Source organism: Dunckerocampus dactyliophorus, unplaced genomic scaffold (genome assembly GCF_027744805.1).
Source record: "Dunckerocampus dactyliophorus isolate RoL2022-P2 unplaced genomic scaffold, RoL_Ddac_1.1 HiC_scaffold_24, whole genome shotgun sequence".
Classification (NCBI taxonomy): domain Eukaryota; kingdom Metazoa; phylum Chordata; class Actinopteri; order Syngnathiformes; family Syngnathidae; genus Dunckerocampus; species Dunckerocampus dactyliophorus.
Window position 1 is genome coordinate 270001 of NW_026559860.1, and position 7500 is coordinate 277500.

Below are 7500 nucleotides of genomic sequence, written 5' to 3' on the forward strand. Positions count from 1 at the left end.
ACCTCGGATTGGCCACCCGGAGGTGGAGAGCGACCCGCAGACGAAGCACGGCCAGGGGCCGCCGGATGCCGCCCATGGCGGGCGCTCTCGCTCCTCGGACAGCTCCATCGGCGCAGCATGGCGCTCGCGGTCGTCATTACCCGCTGGCGAGGCGCGGCCAGGGCCGCCAGGCGTCGCCTATCGCGTGCGCAAACTCCCAGCAAGCACCAACGTGCTCCTTTGGATGTTGTCATCCGGAGGTGATAGCGCGGCCCGGGCCGCCTGACGCGGCCCATCGCGGGCGCTCCTCGTCGGACACCTGCGTCACACAGCCTGGGTGCCAGCTGTGGAGTGACACTTGGAGAAAAAGAAGCACAAGTCACTCATATCAAAGTTCCCGTTCCCTTTTGTTTGTGTCACGCTTGGAAATGCTTGAGAGGTGACACTTTGTCAAATTTGCAGCTGGTGTCTCATGATCATCATCACCGCTGCTCATCAGCCTTCCTTGGATGCCTGCCATGCACGCGGCCCAACGGGGCACTCAGATGGGGTGGGCAGCCCGGACCGCCTTGCGCGGCCCAACACGGGCGCCCGGGGGACGCGGAAACCCGTTTTAGAAAATAACCTCCAGGGGTTTTCCAAGAGCGGCACAGCCCCAGCTCACGTCCGTGTTTCAGTGCGTCAAAAGCGGATTCAAAAGTGTGCTTTTCTCGGTACTTCCCCTGGAGGTCAGTGTTTCTAAAAACTGGGTTTCCGAAATCGTGCTGGAGGTGTTTTGGTCAACCAGGAAAAATGGCATTTACGGGAGAGGGTAAAGTATACCCCCCCCCCCCCTCTCGGCTGATTTACCCTCTCCCGTAAACGCGTTTTTTCCTGGTCGACCAAAACACTCATTGACTCCCATTCATTTGACACTTTGTCATTTTTTCAGCACTTTTTTCGCGCATTGGGTACTCCGCCCATTGACTCCCATTCATTTGACACTTTGTCGTTTTTCCAGACCTTTTTTCACGCATTGGGTACTCCGCCCATTCACTCCCATTCATTTGACACTTTGTCGTTTTTTCAGCACTTTTTTCGCGCATTGGGTACTCCGCCCCATTCACTCCCATTCATTTCACACTTAGAAAAATCATCCGAGCGGCTCTCCACGCATTTTATAGCCGCTTTGGGGCTCCAGCCGCCTCGGCCTTCATTTCTGACTAGGCTCGTGTGGACTTTGTCGTTTTTTCAGCACTTTTTTCGCGCATTGGGTACTCCGCCCCATTCACTCCCATTCATTTGACACTTAGAAAAATCATCCGAGCGGCTCTCCACGCATTTTATAGCCGCTTTGGGGCTCCAGCCGCCTCGGCCTTCATTTCTGACTAGGCTCGTGTGGACTTTGTCGTTTTTTCAGCACTTTTTTCGCGCATTGGGTACTCCGCCCCATTCACTCCCATTCATTTGACACTTTGAAAAATCATCCGAGCGGCTCTCCACGCATTTTATAGCCGCTTTGGGGCTCCAGCCGCCTCGGACTGCATTTCTGACTAGGCTCGTGTGGACTTTGTCGTTTTTTCAGCACTTTTTTTACACATTGGGTACTCTGCCCCATTCACTCCCATTCATTTGACACTTTGAAAAATCATCCGAGCGGCTCTCCACGCGTTTTATAGCCGCTTTGGGGCTCCAGCCGCCTCGGACTGCATTTCTGACTAGGCTCGTGTGGACTTTGTCGTTTTTTCAGCACTTTTTTCGCGCATTGGGTACTCCGCCCCATTCACTCCCATTCATTTGACACTTTGAAAAATCATCCGAGCGGCTCTCCATGCATTTTATAGCCGCTTTGGGGCTCCAGCCGCCTCGGACTGCATTTCTGACTAGGCTCGTGTGGACTTTGTCGTTTTTTCAGCACTTTTTTTACACATTGGGTACTCTGCCCCATTCACTCCCATTCATTTGACACTTTGAAAAATCATCCGAGCGGCTCTCCACGCGTTTTATAGCCGCTTTGGGGCTCCAGCCGCCTCGGACTGCATTTCTGACTAGGCTCGTGTGGACTTTGTCGTTTTTTCAGCACTTTTTTCGCGCATTGGGTACTCCGCCCCATTCACTCCCATTCATTTGACACTTTGAAAAATCATCCGAGCGGCTCTCCATGCATTTTATAGCCGCTTTGGGGCTCCAGCCGCCTCGGACTGCATTTCTGACTAGGCTCGTGTGGACTTTGTCGTTTTTTCAGCACTTTTTTTACACATTGGGTACTCTGCCCCATTCACTCCCATTCATTTGACACTTTGAAAAATCATCCGAGCGGCTCTCCACGCGTTTTATAGCCGCTTTCAGACTCCTGCCGCCTCGCCTGCACTTCCGCCTCGGTCCGTTAGGATTTAGGCCTTTTTTCAGCACTTTTTCTCCGTTCCTCTGGGGCGACAGCGGCTCTCCACGCATTTTATAGCCGTTTTCAGACTCCTGCCGCCTCGCCTGCACTTCCGCCTCGGTCCGTTAGGATTTAGGCCTTTTTTCAGCACTTTTTCTCCGTTCCTCCGGGGCGACAGCGGCTCTCCACGCATTTTATAGCCGTTTTCAGACTCCTGCCGCCTCGCCTGCACTTCCGCCTCGGTCCGTTAGGATTTAGGCCTTTTTTCAGCACTTTTTCTCCGTTCCTCCGGGGCGACAGCGGCTCTCCACGCATTTTATAGCCGTTTTCAGACTCCTGCCGCCTCGCCTGCACTTCCGCCTCGGTCCGTTAGGATTTAGGCCTTTTTTCAGCACTTTTTCTCCGTTCCTCCGGGGCGACAGCGGCTCTCCACGCATTTTATAGCCGTTTTCAGACTCCTGCCGCCTCGCCTGCACTTCCGCCTCGGTCCGTTAGGATTTAGGCCTTTTTTCAGCACTTTTTCTCCGTTTCTCCGGGGCGACAGCGGCTCTCCACGCATTTTATAGCCGTTTTCAGACTCCTGCCGCCTCGCCTGCACTTCCGCCTAGGTCCGTTAGGATTTAGGCCTTTTTTCAGCACTTTTTCTCCGTTTCTCCGGGGCGACAGCGGCTCTCCACGCTTTTTATAGCGGTTTTCAGACTCCTGCCGCCTCGCCTGCACTTCCGCCTAGGTCCGTTAGGACGTGGGCCTTTTTTCAGCACTTTTTCTCCGTTTCTCCAGGGCGACAGCGGCTCTCCACGCTTTTTATAGCCGCTTTGGGGCTCCAGCCGCCTCGGCCTGCATTTCTGACTAGGCTCGTGTGGACTTTTTCAGCACTTTTTTTTGTGCATTGGGTACTCTCGCCCATTGACTCCCATTCATTTGACACTTTGTCATATTTTCAGCACTTTTTTTGTGCATTGGGTACTCTCGCCCATTGACTCCCATTCATTTGACACTTTGTCATATTTTCAGCACTTTTTTGGCGCATTGGGTACTCTCGCCCATTGACTCCCATTCATTTGACACTTTGTCATATTTTCAGCACTTTTTTGGCGCATTGGGTACTCTCGCCCATTGACTTCAATGCATTTACTGCAACTCCTGCCTGTGTCCGCCAGAGGGCGTCTGGCTTAACAGCGGCTCTCCACGCTATTTCTATCCGCTTTGAGGCTCCAGGCAGCTCGGCCTGGGTTTCTGAATTTCTCCCTTGACACTTTGTTACTTTTTCACCTTTTTTCTCATTTCATCCAGGGACACAGCGGCTCTCCACAGACTTTCCCGCGGCCCCTGGGCTCCAGGACGCTCGGCATGGGTTTCTGAATTTCTCCCTTGACACTTTGCCATTTTTTCACCTTTTTTCTCATTTCATCCAGGGCAACAGCGGCTCTCACAGGCTTTAGAACCGCCCCTGGGCTCCAGGACCCTAGGCATGGGTTTCTGCCTAGCTCCCTTGACACTTTGCCATTTTTTCACCCTTTTTCTCATTTCATCCAGGGCAACAGCGGCTCTCCACAGACTTTGCAGCCGCCCCTGGGCTCCAGGACCCTAGGCATGGGTTTCTGCCTAGCTCCCTTGACACTTTGCCATTTTTTCACCCTTTTTCTCATTTCATCCAGGGACACAGCGGCTCTCACAGACTTTAGAACCGCCCCTGGGCTCCAGGACGCAAGGCATGGCTTACTCTCGCCCATTGACTTCAATGCATTTACTGCAACTCCTGCCTGTGTCCGCCAGAGGGCGTCTGGCTTAACAGCGGCTCTCCACGCTATTTCTATCCGCTTTGAGGCTCCAGGCAGCTCGGCCTGGGTTTCTGAATTTCTCCCTTGACACTTTGCCATTTTTTCACCTTTTTTCTCATTTCATCCAGGGACACAGCGGCTCTCCACAGACTTTGCAGCCGCCCCTGGGCTCCAGGCAGCTCGGCCTGGGTTTCTGAATTTCTCCCTTGACACTTTGCCATTTTTCCACCCTTTTTCTCATTTCATCCAGGGACACAGCGGCACTCCACAGACTTTGCAGCCGCCCCTGGGCTCCAGGCAGCTCGGCCTGAGTTTCTGAATTTCTCCCTTGACACTTTGCCATTTTTTCACCCTTTTTCTCATTTCATCCAGGGACACAGCGGCACTCCACAGACTTTCCCGCGGCCCCTGGGCTCCAGGACCCTAGGCATGGGTTTCTGCCTAGCTCCCTTGACACTTTGCCATTTTTTCACCTTTTTTCTCATTTCATCCAGGGACACAGCGGCTCTCCACAGACTTTGCAGCCGCCCCCGGGCTCCAGGCAGCTCGGCCTGGGTTTCTGAATTTCTCCCTTGACACTTTGCCATTTTTTCACCTTTTTTCTCATTTCATCCAGGGACACAGCGGCTCTCCACAGACTTTGCAGCCGCCCCTGGGCTCCAGGCAGCTCGGCCTGGGTTTCTGAATTTCTCCCTTGACACTTTGCCATTTTTTCACCTTTTTTCTCATTTCATCCAGGGACACAGCGGCTCTCCACAGACTTTGCAGCCGCCCCTGGGCTCCAGGCAGCTCGGCCTGGGTTTCTGAATTTCTCCCTTGACACTTTGCCATTTTTTCACCTTTTTTCTCATTTCATCCAGGGACACAGCGGCTCTCCACAGACTTTGCAGCCGCCCCTGGGCTCCAGGCAGCTCGGCCTGGGTTTCTGAATTTCTCCCTTGACACTTTGTTACTCTTTCACCTTTTTTCTCATTTCATCCAGGGACACAGCGGCTCTCCACAGACTTTCCCGCGGCCCCTGGGCTCCAGGACCCTAGGCATGGGTTTCTGCCTAGCTCCCTTGACACTTTGCCATTTTTTCACCCTTTTTCTCATTTCATCCAGGGACACAGCGGCTCTCCACAGACTTTCCCGCGGCCCCTGGGCTCCAGGACCCTAGGCATGGGTTTCTGCCTAGCTCCCTTGACACTTTGCCATTTTTTCACCTTTTTTCTCATTTCATCCAGGGCAACAGCGGCTCTCACAGACTTTAGAACCGCCACTGGGCTCCAGGACCCTAGGCATGGGTTTCTGCCTTTCTCCCTTGACACTTTGCCATTTTTTCACCTTTTTTCTCATTTCATCCAGGGACACAGCGGCACTCCACAGACTTTACAGCCGCCCCTGGGCTCCAGGCAGCTCGGCCTGAGTTTCTGAATTTCTCCCTTGACACTTTGCCATTTTTTCACCTTTTTTCTCATTTCATCCAGGGACACAGCGGCTCTCCACAGACTTTGCAGCCGCCCCTGGGCTCCAGGCAGCTCGGCCTGGGTTTCTGAATTTCTCCCTTGACACTTTGCCATTTTTTCACCTTTTTTCTCATTTCATCCAGGGACACAGCGGCACTCCACAGACTTTACAGCCGCCCCTGGGCTCCAGGCAGCTCGGCCTGGGTTTCTGAATTTCTCCCTTGACACTTTGCCATTTTTTCACCTTTTTTCTCATTTCATCCAGGGACACAGCGGCTCTCCACAGACTTTGCAGCCGCCCCTGGGCTCCAGGCAGCTCGGCCTGGGTTTCTGAATTTCTCCCTTGACACTTTGCCATTTTTCCACCCTTTTTCTCATTTCATCCAGGGACACAGCGGCACTCCACAGACTTTGCAGCCGCCCCTGGGCTCCAGGCAGCTCGGCCTGGGTTTCTGAATTTCTCCCTTGACACTTTGCCATTTTTTCACCCTTTTTCTCATTTCATCCAGGGACACAGCGGCACTCCACAGACTTTACAGCCGCCCCTGGGCTCCAGGCAGCTCGGCCTGGGTTTCTGAATTTCTCCCTTGACACTTTGCCATTTTTTCACCTTTTTTCTCATTTCATCCAGGGACACAGCGGCTCTCCACAGACTTTGCAGCCGCCCCTGGGCTCCAGGCAGCTCGGCATGGGTTTCTGCCGAGCTCCCTTGACACTTTGCCATTTTTTCACCTTTTTTCTCATTTCATCCAGGGACACAGCGGCTCTCACAGACTTTAGAACCGCCCCTGGGCTCCAGGACCCTAGGCATGGGTTTCTGCCTAGCTCCCTTGACACTTTGCCATTTTTTCACCTTTTTTCTCATTTCATCCAGGGACACAGCGGCTCTCCACAGACTTTGCAGCCGCCCCTGGGCTCCAGGCAGCTCGGCCTGGGTTTCTGAATTTCTCCCTTGACACTTTGCCATTTTTTCACCTTTTTTCTCATTTCATCCAGGGACACAGCGGCTCTCCACAGACTTTGCAGCCGCCCCTGGGCTCCAGGCAGCTCGGCCTGGGTTTCTGAATTTCTCCCTTGACACTTTGCCATTTTTTCACCTTTTTTCTCATTTCATCCAGGGACACAGCGGCTCTCCACAGACTTTGCAGCCGCCCCTGGGCTCCAGGCAGCTCGGCCTGGGTTTCTGAATTTCTCCCTTGACACTTTGTTACTCTTTCACCTTTTTTCTCATTTCATCCAGGGACACAGCGGCTCTCCACAGACTTTCCCGCGGCCCCTGGGCTCCAGGACCCTAGGCATGGGTTTCTGCCTAGCTCCCTTGACACTTTGCCATTTTTTCACCCTTTTTCTCATTTCATCCAGGGCAACAGCGGCTCTCCACAGACTTTCCCGCGGCCCCTGGGCTCCAGGACCCTAGGCATGGGTTTCTGCCTAGCTCCCTTGACACTTTGCCATTTTTCCACCCTTTTTCTCATTTCATCCAGGGACACAGCGGCTCTCCACAGACTTTACAGCCGCCCCTGGGCTCCAGGACCCTAGGCACGGGTTTCTGAATTTTTCCCTTGACACTTTGCCATTTTTTCACCCTTTTTCTCATTTCATCCAGGGACACAGCGGCTCTCCACAGACTTTCCCGCGGCCCCTGGGCTCCAGGACCCTAGGCATGGGTTTCTGCCTAGCTCCCTTGACACTTTGCCATTTTTTCACCTTTTTTCTCATTTCATCCAGGGCAACAGCGGCTCTCACAGACTTTAGAACCGCCACTGGGCTCCAGGACCCTAGGCATGGGTTTCTGCCTAGCTCCCTTGACACTTTGCCATTTTTTCACCTTTTTTCTCATTTCATCCAGGGACACAGCGGCTCTCCACAGACTTTCCCGCGGCCCCTGGGCTCCAGGACCCTAGGCATGGGTTTCTGCCTAGCTCCCTTG